Source organism: Oncorhynchus masou, chromosome 31 (genome assembly GCF_036934945.1).
Source record: "Oncorhynchus masou masou isolate Uvic2021 chromosome 31, UVic_Omas_1.1, whole genome shotgun sequence".
Taxonomy (NCBI): Eukaryota; Metazoa; Chordata; class Actinopteri; order Salmoniformes; family Salmonidae; genus Oncorhynchus; species Oncorhynchus masou.
The window spans coordinates 1,228,521-1,248,596 of NC_088242.1; positions in this window are offsets into that span (position 1 = coordinate 1,228,521).

Below are 20,076 nucleotides of genomic sequence, written 5' to 3' on the forward strand. Positions count from 1 at the left end.
CACAGACATTAAACCAGACTACACACAGACATTAAACCAGACTACACACAGACATTAAACCAGACTACACACAGACATTAAACCAGACTACACACAGACATTAAACCAGACTACACACCGACATTAAACCAGACTACACACAGACATTAAACCAGACTACACACAGACATTAAACTAGGCTACACACAGACATTAAACTAGGCTACACACATACATTAAACCAGGCTACACACATACATTAAACTAGGCCAGACTACACACAGACATTAAACCAGACTACACACAGACATTAAACCAGACTACACACAGACATTAAACCAGACTACACACCGACATTAAACCAGACTAGACTACACACAGACATTAAACCAGACTAGACTATACACAGACATTAAACCAGACTAGACTACACACAGACATTAAACCAGACTAGACTACACACAGACATTAAACCAGACTAGACTACACATGCATGCACTCGCTCATGCTTTGCCCAATTCATATATATTTTTTCAATTCAGATCTTTTGCCCATAATAAGGCTACCTGTGCAAACGCAGAGTCTCTCTCCTCTGTCTTTGAGGCTGATAGATCAAAACCGGTCATACAGTCAAATCAAATCAAATGTTTTTTGTCACATACAGTGAAATTCTTACAATAAACAGGGTATTACGGTACAGAGTCAATGTGGAGGCTATATACAGGGTATTACGGTACAGAGTCAATGTGGAGGCTATATACAGGGGGTACCAGTACAGAGTCAATGTGGAGGCTATATACAGGGGGTACCGGTACAGAGTCAATGTGGAGGCTATATACAGGGGGTACCGGTACAGAGTCAATGTGGTGGCTATATACAGGGGGTACCGGTACAGAGTCAATGTGGAGGCTATATACAGGGGGTACCGGTACAGAGTCAATGTGGAGGCTATATACAGGGGGTACCGGTACAGAGTCAATGTGGAGGCTATATACAGGGGGTACCAGTACAGAGTCAATGTGGAGGCTATATACAGGGGGTACCGGTACAGAGTCAGTGTGTGGGGGTACAGGTTAGTTGAGGTAATCTGTACATGTAGGTGGGGGTGACGTGACTTTAGATGATAAACAGCGAGTAGCAGCAGTGTAGAAAACAAATGGGGAAGGTTCAATGTAAATAGTCTGGTGGCCATTTGATTAATTATTCAGCAGTCTTATGTCTTGAGGGTAGAAGTTATTAAGGAGGCTTACTGGTTCTAGACTTGGTGCTCCCGAGTTTCAGGAGCGTGGTAGCAGACACATTACAGTCATTTACCTGCAACTGTCATGTCTTGTTATGTCTGTTCCTGTCCTTTCTCTTCATTCTCTCTCTCTGCTGGTCTTTTTAGGTTACCTTCTCTGTCTCTCATCCCTCAGCTGTTATACATTTCCCCTAACTAGCTCATTCTCTCTTTCCCCACCTGTTCTCTCTTCCCCCTCTGATTAGGTCTCTATTTCTTTCTCTGTTCCTGCTACTTTCAGTGTCTGATTCTTGTTTGTGTTTTTTGATGCCAGAAGCAAGCTGTCGTCTCGTTTGCTTCCACCTTGTCCTGTCCTGTCGGAGTCTGCATGGCAGGTGCAACCTGCATTATACTACGTTCTTTTGTTCCATTGACTACGTTGGAAGAGGATTTATGCCATTCCTGTTTTTTATTAAAGAACTCTGTTTTCTGTTAACCGCGTTTGGGTCTTCACTCAAGTTCATAACAGAAGAATCAGACCAAGAATGGACCCAGCGGCTCCGGACCCTTTTCACTCCGCCGTCGAGATCCAGGGAGCGATGCTAGGCAGACACGAGGAGGAATTGTCTGCTGCTCAACATGCCGTTGAGACCCTGGCCGTCCAAGTCTCCGACCTCACAAGACGGGTTCACCAACTCCACCTCGATCCACCGCCCACTTCCAGGGTTTCCGAGTCTCCGGAGCCCAGGATCAACAACCCGCCGTGTTACTCTGGGAGCCCACTGAGTGCCGCTCATTCCTCACTCAGTGTGATGTGGTGTTCTCTCTCCAGCCCAACACTTACTCCAGGAGCGCAGCCCGCATCGCCTACGTCATTTCTCTCCTTACCGGACGGGCGCGTGAGTGGGGCACGGCAGTCTGGGAGGCGAGGGCTGAGTGTATTAACCAGTATCAGGACTTTAAGGAGGAGATGATACGGGTTTTTGACCGTTCTGTTTTTGGCGAGGAGGCTTCCAGGGCCCTGTCTTCCCTATGTCAGGGGAATAGATCCATAACGGATTATTCTATTGAGTTTCGCACTCTCGCTGCCTCTAGTGACTGGAACGAGCCGGCTTTGCTCGCTCGTTTTCTGGAGGGTCTCCACGTCGAGGTTAAGGATGAGATCCTCTCCCGGGAGGTTCCTTCCAGTCTGGACTCCTTAATAGCTCTCGCTATTCGCATAGAGCGACGGTTTGATCTTCGTCGCCGAGCTCGTGGAAAGGAGCTCACGTTCTCCGTTGCTCCCTCTCCACATCACTGCCACCTGCCGCATCACTGCCACCCTCCCCGCCGGCTCGGATGCTGAGCCTATGCAGCTGGGGGTATTCGCATCTCGGCCAAGGAGAGGGAACGGAGAATCACCAATCGCCTCTGTCTCTACTGCGGCTCCGCTGGTCATTTTGTCACCTCATGTCCAGTAAAAGCCAGAGCTCATCAGTAAGAGGAGGGCTACTGGTGAGCGCAACTACTCAGGCCTCTCCTTCTGGATCACGCACTACCTTTCCGGTCCATCTCCGCTGGCCCGGTTCATCTGCTTCCTGCAGTGCCTTGATAGACTCTGGGGCGGAGGGCTGTTTTATGGACGAGACCTGGGCTCGGGAACATGACATTCCTCTCAGACAGTTAGGGGAGCCCAGGGCCTTGTTCGCTTTAGATGGTAGTTCTCTCCCCAAGATTCAGCGTGAGACGCTGCCTTTAACCCTCACTGTCTCTGGTAATCATAGCGAAACCATTTCTTTTTTAATTTTTCGTTCACCTTTTACACCTGTTGTTTTGGGTCATCCCTGGCTAGTGCGCCATAACCCTTCTATTAATTGGTCTAGTAATACTATCCTATCCTGGAATGTTTCTTGTCATGTAACCTGTTTAATGTCTGCTATCCCTCCTGTTTCCTCTGTCTCTTCTTCACAGGAGGAGCCTGGCGATTTGACAGGGGTGCCGGAGGAGTATCACGATCTGCGCACGGTGTTCAGTCGTTCCAAGGCCACTTCTCTCCCTCCACACCGGTCGTATGACTGTAGTATTGATCTCCTTCCGGGAACTACTCCCCCCGGGGTAGATTATACTCTCTGTCGGCTCCCGAACGTAAGGCTCTCGAGGATTATTTGTCGGTTTCGCTCGACGCCGGTACCATAGTCTCCTCCTCCTCCCCCGCCGGCGCGGGGTTTTTTTGTTCAGAAGAAGGACGGGTCCCTGCGCCCATGCGTGGATTATCGAGGGCTGAATGACATAACAGTTAAGAATCGTTATCCGCTTCCTCTTATGTCTTCAGCCTTCGAGATCCTGCAGGGAGCCAGGTTTTTCACCAAATTGGACCTTCGTAACGCCTACCATCTCGTGCGCATCAGGGAGGGGGACGAGTGGAAGACGGCGTTTAACACTCCGTTAGGCACTTTGAATACCGGGTTCTTCCTTTCGGCCTCGTTAACGCTCCAGCTGTCTTTCAGGCACTAGTTAACGACGTCCTGAGAGACATGCTGAACATTTTGTTTTCGTTTACATGGATGATATCCTGATTTTTTCACCGTCTCTCTCGATTCATGTTCAGCACGTGCGACGTGTCCTCCAGCGCCTTTTGGAGAACTGTCTTTATGTGAAGGCTGAGAAGTGCACTTTTCATGCCGCCTCTGTCCCTTTTCTCGGTTCCGTTATTTCCGCTGAGGGCATTAAGATGGATCCCGCTAAGGTCCAGGCTGTCATTGATTGGCCCGTTCCTAAGTCACGCGTCGAGCTGCAGCGCTTTCTGGGCTTCGCTAATTTCTACCGTCGTTTCATCCGTAATTTCGGTCAGGTGGCAGCTCCTCTCACAGCCCTTACTTCTGTTAAGACGTGCTTTAAGTGGTCCGTTTCCGCCCAGGGAGCTTTTGATCTTCTTAAGAATCGTTTTACATCCGCACCTATTCTTGTTACACCTGACATCTCTAGACAGTTTGTTGTTGAGGTTGACGCGTCAGAGGTGGGCGTGGGAGCCATTCTTTCTCAGCGCTCTCTCTCTGACGGCAAGGTCCATCCTTGCGCGTTTTTCTCTCATCGCTTATCGCCGTCAGAACGTAACTATGATGTTGGTAATCGCGAACTGCTCGCCATCCGCTTAGCCCTAGGCGAATGGCGACAGTGGTTGGAGGGCGACCGTTCCTTTTGTCGTTTGGACTGACCATAGGAACCTTGAGTACATCCGTTCAGCCAAACGACTTAATGCGCGTCAGGCTCGTTGGGCTCTGTTTTTCGCTCGTTTCGAGTTTGTTATTTCTTATCGTCCGGGCTCAAAAAACACCAAACCTGATGCTTTATCTCGTCTCTTCAGTTCTTCTGAGGTCTCCACCGACCCCGATGGGATTCTCCCTGAGGGGCGTGTTGTCGGGTTGACTGTCTGGGGAATTGAGAGGCAGGTAAAGCAAGCACTCGCTCACACTCCGTCGCCGCGAGCTTGTCCTAGGAACCTTCTGTTCGTTCCCGTTCCTACTCGTCCGGCCGTTCTTCAGTGGGCCCACTCTGCCAAGTTAGCCGGCCACCCCGGCCTTCGGGGTACGCTCGCTTCCATTCGCCAGCGTTTCTGGTGGCCCACTCGGGAACGTGACGCGCGTCGATTTGTCGCCGCTTGTTCGGTCTGCGCGCAGACTAAATCTGGGAACTCTCCTCCTGCCGGCCGTCTCAGACCGCTTCCCATTCCCTCTCGACCGTGGTCTCACATCGCTTTAGATTTTATCACCGGACTGCCTTCATCAGCGGGAAGACAGTTATTCTTACGGTTGTCGATAGATTCTCTAAGGCGGCTCATTTCATTCCTCTCGATAAGCTCCTTCTGCTAAGGAGACGGCTCAGATCATTATCGAGAATGTTTTCCGAATTCATGGCCTTCCGTCTGACGTCGTTTCCGACAGAGGCCCGCAGTTCACGTCTCAATTTTGGAGGGAGTTTTGCCGTTTGATTGGGGCTTCCGTCAGTCTCTCGTCCGGCTTTCATCCCCAGTCTAACGGTCAAGCCGAACGGGCCAATCAGACTGTTGGTCGCATTTTACGCAGTCTTTCTTTTCGTAACCCTGCGTCTTGGTCAGAACAGCTCCCCTGGGCAGAGTACGCCCACAACTCGCTTCCCTCGTCTGCTACCGGTCTATCCCCTTTTCAGTGTAGCCTCGGGTACCAGCCTCCGCTGTTCTCATCTCAGCTTGCCGAGTCCTGCGTCCCCTCCGCTCAGGCTTTTGTCCAGCGTTGCGGCGCACCTGGAAGGGGTCAGGTCGGCACTTTGCCGTAATAGGGCGCAGACTGTGAGGGCCGCTAATAAGCGTAGGACCAAGAGTCCTAGATATTGTTGCGGTCAGAGAGTATGGCTCTCCACTCAGAACCTTCCCCTTAAGACAGCTTCTCGCAAGTTGGCCCCGCGGTTCATTGGTCCGTTCCGTATTTCCCAGGTCATTAATCCTGTCGCAGTGCGACTTCTTCTCCCGCTATCTTCGTCGCGTTCACCCGGTCTTCCATGTCTCCTGTGTTAAGCCCGTTCTTCGCGCCCCGCTCGTCCCTCCCCCCCCCATCCTTGTCGAGGGCGCACCCATCTACAGGGTTCGTAAGATTTTGGACATGCGCCCTCGGGGCCGTGGTCATCAGTACCTAGTGGATTGGGAGGGTACGGTCCTGAGGAGAGGAGTTGGGTTCCCTCTCGGGACGTGCTGGACCGTTCGCTGATCGATGATTTCCTCCGTTGCCGCCAGGTTTCCTCCTCGAGTGCGCCAGGAGGCGCTCGGTGAGTGGGGGGGGGGTACTGTCATGTCTTGTTATGTCTGTTCCTGTCCTTTCTCTTCATTCTCTCTCTCTGCTGGTCTTTTTAGGTTACCTTCTCTGTCTCTCATCCCTCAGCTGTTATACATTTCCCTAACTAGCTCATTCTCTCTTTCCCCACCTGTTCTCTCTTCCCCCTCTGATTAGGTCTCTATTTCTTTCTCTGTTCCTGCTACTTTCAGTGTCTGATTCTTGTTTGTGTTTTTTGATGCCAGAAGCAAGCTGTCGTCTCGTTTGCTTCCACCTTGTCCTGTCCTGTCGGAGTCTGCATGGCAGGTGCAACCTGCATTATACTACGTTCTTTTGTTCCATTGACTACGTTGGAAGAGGATTTATGCCATTCCTGTTTTTTATTAAAGAACTCTGTTTTCTGTTAAAACCGCGTTTGGGTCTTCACTCAAGTTCATAACAGCAACATCACAGTGTCTGCTACCACAGTCATTTACCTGCAACATCACAGTGTGTGCTACCACAGTCATTTACCTGCAACACCACAGTGATTTACCTGCAACATTACAGGGTGTGCTACCACAGTAATTTACCTGCAACATCACAGTCATTTACCTGCAACATCACAGTGATTTACCTGCAACATCACAGTGTGTCTGCTACCACAGTCATTTACCTGCAACATTACAGTGTGTGCTACCACAGTCATTTACCTGCAACATCACAGTGTGTGCTACCACAGTCATTTACCTGCAACATTACAGTATCTGCTACCACAGTCATTTACCTGCAACATTACAGTGTGTCTGCTACCACAGTCATTTACCTGCAACATCACAGTGTGTGCTACCACAGTCATTTACCTGCAACATTACAGTGTGTCTGCTACCACAGTCATTTACCTGCAACATCACAGTGATTTACCTGCAACATCACAGTGTGTGCTACCACAGTCATTTAACTGCAACATTACAGTGTGTGCTACCTTTATATTTAGGCAAGTCCGTTCAATGACGGCCTAGGAACAGTGGGTTAACTGCCTGTTCAGGGGCAGAACAACAGATTTGTACCTTGCAGCTCAGGGATTTGAACTTGCAACCTTCCGGTTGCTAGTCCAACGCTCTAACCACTAGGCTACCCTGCCGCCCCAAACTGTGGTAGCAGACACACTGTAATGTTGCAGGTAAATCACTGTGATGTTGCAGGTAAATGACTGTTGTAGCAGACACACTGTGATGTTGCAGGTAAATGACTGTGGTAGCAGACACTGTAATGTTGCAGGTAAATGACTGTGGTAGCAGATACTGTGATGTTGCAGGTAAATGACTGTGGTAGCAGACACTGTAATGTTGCAGGTAAATGACTGTGGTAGCACACACTGTGATGTTGCAGGTAAATGACTGTGGTAGCAGACACACTGTAATGTTGCAGGTAAATGACTGTGGTAGCAGACACTGTGATGTTGCAGGTAAATGACTGTGGTAGCAGACACTGTGATGTTGCAGGTAAATGACTGTGGTAGCAGACACACTGTGATGTTGCAGGTAAATGACTGTGGTAGCAGACACACTGTGATGTTATATATTGTTGATTTACTGCCACCTGCACTTACGGAATGTTTGCTCATGAGTTCATTGGCTGATCCATCCTGATGACCTGGATGGAATTATGTGAGACTTCCTTAAACCCATAAGAAGTCCCACCCAGTTTACTACTTCAAAATGGTGGAAGTAGGGGTGGCAGCGTAGCCTAGTGGTTAGAGAGTTGGACTTGTAGTAACGCGTAAGGTTGCAAGATCGAATCCCCGAGCTGACTAGGTAAAAAATCTGTCGTTCTGCCCCTGAACACGCAGTTAACCCACTGTTCCCAGGCCGTCATTGAAAATAAGAATTTGTTCTTAACTGACTTGCCTAGTTAAATAAAGGTAAAATAAAAAAATAACAATAATGTCTTTGCTGAAACAGTTTTTTTCTCTCTGTACAGTCTCTACATTAACATATCTCAATATCTTTTCTACAAATGTAGATTGGGGACAAACAACTAAGCAGAGGTTGAGGTTTCATGTAATGTAGTATCAGACAAAAAGGGAGTATACTGCCCCCTAGAGGGTATTGTTTGAACAGGTATAAAGACAATGTAGAAACTCAATTTAATCAGTTCTATGAATTCATCAATTCTCTCTCCCGTCTTTCCAGTCCTTACCCACAATTTGACCTGGAATTTGTCAACATGAGATTAGGTGCAGCATAATTAAAGAAGGTACATAGTTTAACTATGCAATTACGGTCTCTACAGGGTCTCTACAGTCCCAGTAACCTAGTCTCAGGGTCTCTGCAGTCCCAGTAAGCTAGTCTCATGGTCCCTACAGTCCCAGTAAGTCTCAGGGTCTCTATAGTCCCAGTAAGCTAGTCTCAGGATCTCTACAGTCCCAGTAAACTAGTTATTTGGAATTCAGTAGTGAGTTTTGCAACAGAGGACAGATGATTTTAACACGCTGCACTCAGCGGTCCCATTCTGTGATCCATGATGAAGGTTGCCAGGTGTGCCTGGGGAGGGTTACCAGGTGTGCCTAAGGAGGGTTGCCAGGTGTGCCTAAGGAGGGTTGCCAGGTGTGCCTAAGGAGGGTGGCCTGGTATGCCTAAGGAGGGTTGCCAGGTGTGAGTAATGAAGGTTGCCAGGTGAGAGTAATGAGGGTTGCCAGGTGTGAATAATGATGGGTTGCCAGGTGTGAGTAATGAGGGTTGCCAGGTGTGAGTAAGAGGGTTGCCAGGTGTGAGTAATGAGGGTTGCCAGGTGTGAGTAATGAGGGTTGCCAGGTGTGAGTAATGAGGGTTGCCAGGTGTGAGTAATGAGGGTTGCCAGGTGTGAGTAATTAAGGTTGCCAGGTGTGAGTAATGAGGGTTGCCAGGTTTTGCTTAAAGATGGGTTGCCAGGTGTGCCTAGGGAGGGTTGCCAGGTGTGCAAAATGAGGGTTGCAGGCGTAAGTAATGAGGGTTGCCAGGTGTGAGTAATGAGGGTTGCCAGGTGTGGGTAATGAGGGTTGCCAGGTGTGAGTAATGATGGGTTGCCAGGTGTGAGTAATTAGGGTTGCCAGGTGTGAGTAATGAGGGTTGCCAGGTTTGCTTAAAGATGGGTTGCCAGGACCGGTGGTTAGTAGACTGGCGGTGTCGAGCGCCGGAGGGGAGGAGTGGGAGAAGACGTGACAGATGCCACTTTTCCAACAAGTTAGTTCATCAACTTTCTGCACTGCTAGATCTGCCCCGGTCAACTGTAGGTGGTGTTATTGTGAAGTGGAAATGTTTAGGAGCAACAACGGTTCAGACGCAAAGTGGTAGGCCACACATGCTCACAGAATGGGACCGCCGAGTGCTGAAGCGTGTAAAAACCACATGTCTTCTGTTGTAACACTCACTGCTGAATTCCAAACTCCTTCTGGAAGCAACGTCAGTACAATAACTGTTCGTCAGGAGCTTCATGAAATGGTTTTCATGGCCGAGTGGAGGAATAATGGTCTGGAGCTGTTTTTCATGGTTCAAACTAGTCCCCCTAGTCCCCCTAGTACCCTTAGTCCTTTAGTTCCCCTTAGTTCTTAACGCTGCAGCACACAATGACATTCTAGATGATTCTGTGCTTCCCCAAGGCAGCAGCGACTCACCAGGGAGGCCAGTAACGTTATCCAGCAACAGTTACCTGACATTCATAAACGTTTTCACAACACATTATTACGGGTGTTCCCTCAGGCCACTACTCTACTACCACATAACTACAACACAATATCCATGTGTACGTGTGGGTAGAGTGTGTGTCTTATCATGTGTGTTTGTGTCTGTGTGTATCTGTTCCTGTGTGTGTCTGTGTGTGTGTGTGTGTGTGTGTGTGTGTGTGTGTGTGTGTGTGTGTGTGTGTGTGTGTGTGTGTGTGTGTGTGTGTGTGTGTGTGTGTGTGTGTGTGTGTGTGTGTGTGTGTGTGTGTGTGTCTGTGTGTTGTTTCACAGACCCAGCTGTTCCATAAGTCCCAGCTGTTCCATTTAAATCTGATTCTACATAAGGTGTATTTTAATCTGGTTTTAATATCTGATTCTCCTGCTGCATCAGTTACCTAATGTGGAATAGAGTTCCATGTAGTCATGGCTCTATGTAGTACTGTGGAATAGAGTTCCATGTAGTCATGGCTCTATGTAGTACTGTGGAATAGAGTTACATGTAGTAATGGCTCTATGTAGTACTGTGGAATAGAGTTCCATGTAGTCATGGCTCTATGTAGTACTGTGGAATAGAGTTCCATGTAGTCATAGCTCTATGTAGTACTGTGGAATAGAGTTCCATGTAGTCATGGCTCTATGTAGTACTGTGGAATAGAGTTCCATGTAGTCATGGCTCTATGTAGTACTGTGGAATAGAGTTACATGTAGTCATGGCTCTATGTAGTACTGTGGAATAGAGTTCCATGGAGTCATGGCTCTATGTAGTACTGTGGAATAGAGTTCCATGGAGTCATGGCTCTATGTAGTACTGTGGAATAGAGTTCCATGTAGTCATGGCTCTATGTAGTACTGTGGAATAGAGTTCCATGTAGTCATGGCTCTATGTAGTACTGTGGAATAGAGTTCCATGTAGTCATGGCTCTATGTAGTACTGTGGAATAGAGTTCCATGTAGTCATGGCTCTATGTAGTACTGTGGAATAGAGTTCCATGTAGTCATGGCTCTATGTAGTACTGTGGAATAGAGTTCCATGTAGTCATGGCTCTATGTAGTACTGTGGAATAGAGTTCCATGTAGTCATGGCTCTATGTAGTACTGTGGAATAGAGTTCCATGTAGTCATGGCTCTATGTAGTACTGTGGAATAGAGTTCCATGTAGTCATGGCTCTATGTAGTACTGTGGAATGGAGTTCCATGTAGTCATGGCTCTATGTAGTACTGTGGAATAGAGTTCCATGTAGTCATGGCTCTATGTAGTACTGTGGAATAGAGTTCCATGTAGTCATGGCTCTATGTAGTACTGTGGAATAGAGTTCCATGTAGTCATGTCTCTATGTGGTACTGTGGAATAGAGTTCCATGTAGTCATGGCTCTATGTAGTAAATTGCACCTCCCATAGTCTGTTCTGGACTTGGGGGCTGTGAAGAGACCTCTTGTGACGTGTCTTGTAGGGTATGGATGGGTGTCTGCGGTGTGTGTTAGTAGTTTAAATAGTCCTCTGGTGACGTGTCTTGTAGGGTATGGATGGGTGTCTGAGGTTTGTGTCAGTAGTTTAAATAGTCCTCTGGTGACGTGTCTTGTAGGGTATGGATGGGTGTCTGCAGTGTGTGTTAGTAGTTTAAATAGACCTCTTGTGGCGTGTCTTGTAGGGTATGGATGGGTGTCTGAGGTTTGTGTCAGTAGTTTAAATAGACCTCTGGTGACGTGTCTTGTAGGGTATGGATGGGTGTCTGAGGTTTGTGTCAGTAGTTTAAATAGACCTCTGGTGACGTGTCTTGTAGGGTATGGATGGGTGTCTGAGGTTTGTGTCAGTAGTTTAAACAGACCTCTGGTGACGTGTCTTGTAGGGTATGGATGGGTGTCTGAGGTTTGTGTCAGTAGTTTAAATAGTCCTCTGGTGGCGTGTCTTGTAGGGTATGGATGGGTGTCTGAGGTTTGTGTCATTAGTTTAAATAGACCTCTGGTGGCGTGTCTTGTAGGGTATGGATGGGTGTCTGAGGTTTGTGTCAGTAGTTTAAATAGACCTCTGGTGACGTGTCTTGTAGGGTATGGATGGGTGTCTGCAGTGTGTGTCAGTAGTTTAAATAGTCCTCTGGTGGCGTGTCTTGTAGGGTATGGATGGGTGTCTGAGGTTTGTGTCATTAGTTTAAATAGACCTCTGGTGGCGTGTCTTGTAGGGTATGGATGGGTGTCTGAGCTGTGTGTCAGTAGTTTAAATAGTCCTCTGGTGACGTGTCTTGTAGGGTATGGATGGGTGTCTGAGGTTTGTGTCAGTAGTTTAAATAGACCTCTGGTGACGTGTCTTGTAGGGTATGGATGGGTGTCTGAGGTTTGTGTTAGTAGTTTAAATAGACCTCTGGTGACGTGTCTTGTAGGGTATGGATGGGTGTCTGAGGTTTGTGTCAGTAGTTTAAATAGACCTCTGGTGACGTGTCTTGTAGGGTATGGATGGGTGTCTGCAGTGTGTGTCAGTAGTTTAAATAGTCCTCTGGTGACGTGTCTTGTAGGGTATGGATGGGTGTCTGAGGTTTGTGTCAGTAGTTTAAATAGACCTCTGGTGACGTGTCTTGTAGGGTATGGATGGGTGTCTGAGGTTTGTGTTAGTAGTTTAAATAGACCTCTGGTGACGTGTCTTGTAGGGTATGGATGGGTGTCTGCGGTTTGTGTCAGTAGTTTAAATAGTCCTCTGGTGACGTGTCTTGTAGGGTATGGATGGGTGTCTGCAGTGTGTGTTAGTAGTTTAAATAGACCTCTGGTGACGTGTCTTGTAGGGTATGGATGGGTGTCTGCAGTGTGTGTTAGTAGTTTAAATAGACCTCTTGTGGCGTGTCTTGTAGGGTATGGATGGGTGTCTGAGGTTTGTGTCAGTAGTTTAAATAGACCTCTGGTGACGTGTCTTGTAGGGTATGGATGGGTGTCTGAGGTTTGTGTCAGTAGTTTAAATAGACCTCTGGTGACGTGTCTTGTAGGGTATGGATGGGTGTCTGAGGTTTGTGTCAGTAGTTTAAACAGACCTCTGGTGACGTGTCTTGTAGGGTATGGATGGGTGTCTGAGGTTTGTGTCAGTAGTTTAAATAGTCCTCTGGTGGCGTGTCTTGTAGGGTATGGATGGGTGTCTGAGGTTTGTGTCATTAGTTTAAATAGACCTCTGGTGGCGTGTCTTGTAGGGTATGGATGGGTGTCTGAGGTTTGTGTCAGTAGTTTAAATAGACCTCTGGTGACGTGTCTTGTAGGGTATGGATGGGTGTCTGCAGTGTGTGTCAGTAGTTTAAATAGTCCTCTGGTGGCGTGTCTTGTAGGGTATGAATGGGTGTCTGAGGTTTGTGTCATTAGTTTAAATAGACCTCTGGTGGCGTGTCTTGTAGGGTATGGATGGGTGTCTGAGCTGTGTGTCAGTAGTTTAAATAGTCCTCTGGTGACGTGTCTTGTAGGGTATGGATGGGTGTCTGAGGTTTGTGTCAGTAGTTTAAATAGACCTCTGGTGACGTGTCTTGTAGGGTATGGATGGGTGTCTGAGGTTTGTGTTAGTAGTTTAAATAGACCTCTGGTGACGTGTCTTGTAGGGTATGGATGGGTGTCTGAGGTTTGTGTCAGTAGTTTAAATAGACCTCTGGTGACGTGTCTTGTAGGGTATGGATGGGTGTCTGCAGTGTGTGTCAGTAGTTTAAATAGTCCTCTGGTGGCGTGTCTTGTAGGGTATGGATGGGTGTCTGAGGTTTGTGTCATTAGTTTAAATAGACCTCTGGTGGCGTGTCTTGTAGGGTATGGATGGGTGTCTGAGCTGTGTGTCAGTAGTTTAAATAGTCCTCTGGTGACGTGTCTTGTAGGGTATGGATGGGTGTCTGAGGTTTGTGTCAGTAGTTTAAATAGACCTCTGGTGACGTGTCTTGTAGGGTATGGATGGGTGTCTCAGGTTTGTGTTAGTAGTTTAAATAGACCTCTGGTGACGTGTCTTGTAGGGTATGGATGGGTGTCTGAGGTTTGTGTCAGTAGTTTAAATAGACCTCTGGTGACGTGTCTTGTAGGGTATGGATGGGTGTCTGCAGTGTGTGTCAGTAGTTTAAATAGTCCTCTGGTGGCGTGTCTTGTAGGGTATGGATGGGTGTCTGAGCTGTGTGTCAGTAGTTTAAATAGACCTCTGGTGACGTGTCTTGTAGGGTATGGATGGGTGTCTGAGGTTTGTGTCAGTAGTTTAAATAGACCTCTGGTGACGTGTCTTGTAGGGTATGGATGGGTGTCTGAGGCTTGTGTCAGTAGTTTAAATAGACCTCTGGTGACGTGTCTTGTAGGGTATGGATGGGTGTCTGAGGTTTGTGTTAGTAGTTTAAATAGACCTCTGGTGACGTGTCGTGTAGGGTATGGATGGGTGTCTGAGGTTTGTGTCAGTAGTTTAAATAGACCTCTGGTGACGTGTCTTGTAGGGTATGGATGGGTGTCTGCAGTGTGTGTCAGTAGTTTAAATAGTCCTCTGGTGGCGTGTCTTGTAGGGTATGGATGGGTGTCTGAGCTGTGTGTCAGTAGTTTAAATAGACCTCTGGTGACGTGTCTTGTAGGGTATGGATGGGTGTCTGAGGTTTGTGTCAGTAGTTTAAATAGACCTCTGGTGACGTGTCTTGTAGGGTATGGATGGGTGTCTGAGGTGTGTGTTAGTAGTTTAAATAGACCTCTGGTGACGTGTCTTGTAGGGTATGGATGGGTGTCTGAGGTTTGTGTCATTAGTTTAAACAGACCTCTGGTGACGTGTCTTGTAGGGTATGGATGGGTGTCTGAGGTGTGTGTTAGTAGTTTAAATAGACCTCTGGTGACATGTCTTGTAGGGTATGGATGGGTGTCTGAGCATTGTGTTAGTAGATTAAATAGACCTCTGGTGGCGTGTCTTGTAGGGTATGGATGGGTGTCTGAGGTTTGTGTCATTAGTTTAAACAGACCTCTGGTGACGTGTCTTGTAGGGTATGGATGGGTGTCTGCGGTGTGTGTTAGTAGTTTAAATAGACCTCTGGTGACGTGTCTTGTAGGTTATGGATGGGTGTCTGCGGTGTGTGCTAGTAGTTTAAACAGACCTCTGGTGACGTGTCTTGTAGGGTATGGATGGGTGTCTGCGGTGTGTGCTAGTAGTTTAAACAGACCTCTGGTGACGTGTCTTGTAGGTTATGGATGGGTGTCTGCGGTGTGTGCTAGTAGTTTAAACAGACCTCTGGTGGCGTGTCTTGTAGGGTATGGATGGGTGTCTGAGCTGTGTGTCATTAGTTTAAATAGACCTCTGGTGACGTGTCTTGTAGGGTATGGATGGGTGTCTGAGGTTTGTGTCATTAGTTTAAACAGACCTCTGGTGGCGTGTCTTGTAGGGTATGGATGGGTGTCTGAGCTGTGTGTCATTAGTTTAAATAGACCTCTGGTGGCGTGTCTTGTAGGGTATGGATGGGTGTCTGAGGTTTGTGTTAGTAGATTAAATAGTCCTCTGGTGACGTGTCTTGTAGGGTATGGATGGGTGTCTGAGGTTTGTGTCAGTAGTTTAAATAGACCTCTGGTGGCGTGTCTTGTAGGGTATGGATGGGTGTCTGAGGTTTGTGTCAGTAGTTTAAATAGACCTCTGGTGACGTGTCTTGTAGGGTATGGATGGGTGTCTGAAGTGTGTGTCAGTAGTTTAAATAGACCTCTGGTGGCGTGTCTTGTAGGGTATGGATGGGTGTCTGAGGTTTGTGTCATTAGTTTAAACAGACCTCTGGTGATGTGTCTTGTAGGGTATGGATGGGTGTCTGAGGTGTGTGTTAGTAGTTTAAATAGACCTCTGGTGGCGTGTCTTGTAGGGTATGGATGGGTGTCTGAGGTTTGTGTCATTAGTTTAAATAGACCTCTGGTGACGTGTCTTGTAGGGTATGGATGGGTGTCTGAGGTTTGTGTCATTAGTTTAAACAGACCTCTGGTGATGTGTCTTGTAGGGTATGGATGGGTGTCTGAGGTTTGTGTTAGTAGTTTAAATAGTCCTCTGGTGACGTGTCTTGTAGGGTATGGATGGGTGTCTGAGGTTTGTGTCAGTAGTTTAAATAGACCTCTGGTGGCGTGTCTTGTAGGGTATGGATGGGTGTCTGAGCATTGTGTTAGTAGTTTAAACAGACCTCTGGTGACGTGTCTTGTAGGGTATGGATGGGTGTCTGAGGTTTGTGTCATTAGTTTAAATAGTCCTCTGGTGACGTGTCTTGTAGGGTATGGATGGGTGTCTGAGGTTTGTGTTAGTAGTTTAAATAGACCTCTGGTGACGTGTCTTGTAGGGTATGGATGGGTGTCTGAGGTTTGTGTTAGTAGATTAAATAGACCTCTGGTGGCGTGTCTTGTAGGGTATGGATGGGTGTCTGAGCATTGTGTTAGTAGATTAAATAGACCTCTGGTGACGTGTCTTGTAGGGTATGGATGGGTGTCTGAGGTTTGTGTTAGTAGTTTAAACAGACCTCTGGTGACGTGTCTTGTAGGGTATGGATGGGTGTCTGAGGTTTGTGTTAGTAGTTTAAATAGACCTCTGGTGACGTGTCTTGTAGGGTATATGGATGGGTGTCTGAGGTTTGTGTCATTAGTTTAAATAGTCCTCTGGTGACGTGTCTTGTAGGGTATGGATGGGTGTCTGAGGTTTGTGTTAGTAGTTTAAATAGTCCTCTGGTGACGTGTCTTGTAGGGTATGGATGGGTGTCTGAGGTTTGTGTCATTAGTTTAAATAGTCCTCTGGTGACGTGTCTTGTAGGGTATGGATGGGTGTCTGAGGTTTGTGTTAGTAGTTTAAATAGACCTCTGGTGACGTGTCTTGTAGGGTATGGATGGGTGTCTGAGGTTTGTGTTAGTAGTTTAAATAGACCTCTGGTGACGTGTCTTGTAGGGTATATGGATGGGTGTCTGAGGTTTGTGTCATTAGTTTAAATAGTCCTCTGGTGACGTGTCTTGTAGGGTATGGATGGGTGTCTGAGGTTTGTGTTAGTAGTTTAAATAGTCCTCTGGTGACGTGTCTTGTAGGGTATGGATGGGTGTCTGAGGTTTGTGTCATTAGTTTAAATAGTCCTCTGGTGACGTGTCTTGTAGGGTATGGATGGGTGTCTGAGGTTTGTGTTAGTAGTTTAAATAGACCTCTGGTGACGTGTCTTGTAGGGTATGGATGGGTGTCTGAGGTTTGTGTTAGTAGTTTAAATAGACCTCTGGTGACGTGTCTTGTAGGGTATATGGATGGGTGTCTGAGGTTTGTGTCATTAGTTTAAATAGTCCTCTGGTGACGTGTCTTGTAGGGTATGGATGGGTGTCTGAGCATTGTGTTAGTAGATTAAATAGACCTCTGGTGGCGTGTCTTGTAGGGTATGGATGGGTGTCTGAGGTTTGTGTCATTAGTTTAAATAGACCTCTGGTGGCGTGTCTTGTAGGGTATGGATGGGTGTCTGAGGTTTGTGTTAGTAGTTTAAATAGTCCTCTGGTGACGTGTCTTGTAGGGTATGGATGGGTGTCTGAGCTGTGTGTTAGTAGTTTAAACAGACCTCTGGTGACGTGTCTTGTAGGGTATGGATGGGTGTCTGAGGTGTGTGTTAGTAGTTTAAATAGACCTCTGGTGGCGTGTCTTGTAGGGTATGGATGGGTGTCTGAGGTTTGTGTTAGTAGATTAAATAGTCCTCTGGTGACGTGTCTTGTAGGGTATGGATGGGTGTCTGAGGTTTGTGTCAGTAGTTTAAATAGACCTCTGGTGGCGTGTCTTGTAGGGTATGGATGGGTGTCTGAGGTTTGTGTCAGTAGTTTAAATAGACCTCTGGTGACGTGTCTTGTAGGGTATGGATGGGTGTCTGCAGTGTGTGTCAGTAGTTTAAATAGACCTCTGGTGGCGTGTCTTGTAGGGTATGGATGGGTGTCTGAGGTTTGTGTCATTAGTTTAAACAGACCTCTGGTGATGTGTCTTGTAGGGTATGGATGGGTGTCTGAGGTGTGTGTTAGTAGTTTAAATAGACCTCTGGTGGCGTGTCTTGTAGGGTATGGATGGGTGTCTGAGGTTTGTGTCATTAGTTTAAATAGACCTCTGGTGACGTGTCTTGTAGGGTATGGATGGGTGTCTGAGGTTTGTGTCATTAGTTTAAACAGACCTCTGGTGACGTGTCTTGTAGGGTATGGATGGGTGTCTGAGGTTTGTGTCAGTAGTTTAAATAGACCTCTGGTGGCGTGTCTTGTAGGGTATGGATGGGTGTCTGAGCATTGTGTTAGTAGTTTAAACAGACCTCTGGTGACGTGTCTTGTAGGGTATGGATGGGTGTCTGAGGTTTGTGTCATTAGTTTAAATAGTCCTCTGGTGACGTGTCTTGTAGGGTATGGATGGGTGTCTGAGGTTTGTGTTAGTAGTTTAAATAGACCTCTGGTGACGTGTCTTGTAGGGTATGGATGGGTGTCTGAGGTTTGTGTCAGTAGTTTAAATAGACCTCTGGTGACGTGTCTTGTAGGGTATGGATGGGTGTCTGCAGTGTGTGTCAGTAGTTTAAATAGTCCTCTGGTGGCGTGTCTTGTAGGGTATGGATGGGTGTCTGAGCTGTGTGTCAGTAGTTTAAATAGACCTCTGGTGACGTGTCTTGTAGGGTATGGATGGGTGTCTGAGGTTTGTGTCAGTAGTTTAAATAGACCTCTGGTGACGTGTCTTGTAGGGTATGGATGGGTGTCTGAGGCTTGTGTCAGTAGTTTAAATAGACCTCTGGTGACGTGTCTTGTAGGGTATGGATGGGTGTCTGAGGTTTGTGTTAGTAGTTTAAATAGACCTCTGGTGACGTGTCTTAGGGTATGGATGGGTGTCTGAGGTTTGTGTCAGTAGTTTAAATAGACCTCTGTGACGTGTCTTGTAGGGTATGGATGGGTGTCTGCAGTGTGTGTCAGTAGTTTAAATAGTCCTCTGGTGGCGTGTCTTGTAGGGTATGGATGGGTGTCTGAGATTTGTGTCAGTAGTTTAAATAGACCTCTGGTGACGTGTCTTGTAGGGTATGGATGGGTGTCTGAGGTTTGTGTCATTAGTTTAAATAGACCTCTGGTGACGTGTCTTGTAGGGTATGGATGGGTGTCTGAGGTGTGTGTTAGTAGTTTAAATAGACCTCTGGTGACGTGTCTTGTAGGGTATGGATGGGTGTCTGAGGTTTGTGTCATTAGTTTAAACAGACCTCTGGTGACGTGTCTTGTAGGGTATGGATGGGTGTCTGAGGTGTGTGTTAGTAGTTTAAATAGACCTCTGGTGACATGTCTTGTCGGGTATGGATGGGTGTCTGAGCATTGTGTTAGTAGATTAAATAGTCCTCTGGTGGCGTGTCTTGTAGGGTATGGATGGGTGTCTGCGGTGTGTGTTAGTGGTTTAAATAGACCTCTGGTGACGTGTCTTGTAGGTTATGGATGGGTGTCTGCGGTGTGTGTTAGTAGTTTAAATAGACCTCTGGTGACGTGTCTTGTAGGTTATGGATGGGTGTCTGCGGTGTGTTAGTAGTTTAAACAGACCTCTGGTGACGTGTCTTGTAGGGTATGGATGGGTGTCTGAGGTTTGTGGTTTAAACAGTCTGGTGGCGTGTCTTGTAGGGTATGGATGTGTTGAGTCATTAGTTTAAATAGACCTCTGGTGGCGTGTCTTGTAGGGTATGGATGGGTGTCTGAGGTTTGTGTTAGTAGATTAAATAGTCCTCTGGTGACGTGTCTTGTAGGGTATGGATGGGTGTCTGAGGTTTGTGTCAGTAGTTTAAATAGACCTCTGGTGGCGTGTCTTGTAGGGTATGGATGGGTGTCTGAGGTTTGTGTCAGTAGTTTAAATAGACCTCTGGTGACGTGTCTTGTAGGGTATGGATGGGTGTCTGCAGTGTGTGTCAGTAGTTTAAATAGACCTCTGGTGGCGTGTCTTGTAGGGTATGGATGGGTGTCTGAGGTTTGTGTCATTAGTTTAAACAGACCTCTGGTGATGTGTCTTGTAGGGTATGGATGGGTGTCTGAGGTGTGTGTTAGTAGTTTAAATAGACCTCTGGTGGCGTGTCTTGTAGGGTATGGATGGGTGTCTGAGGTTTGTGTCATTAGTTTAAATAGACCTCTGGTGACGTGTCTTGTAGGGTATGGATGGGTGTCTGAGGTTTGTGTCATTAGTTTAAACAGACCTCTGGTGACGTGTCTTGTAGGGTATGGATGGGTGTCTGAGGTTTGTGTCAGTAGTTTAAATAGACCTCTGGTGGCGTGTCTTGTAGGGTATGGATGGGTGTCTGAGCATTGTGTTAGTAGTTTAAACAGACCTCTGGGTGTCTTGTAGGGTATGGATGGGTGTCTGAGGTTTGTGTCATTAGTTTAAATAGTCCTCTGGTGACGTGTCTTGTAGGGTATGGATGGGTGTCTGAGGTTTGTGTTAGTAGTTTAAATAGACCTCTGGTGACGTGTCTTGTAGGGTATGGATG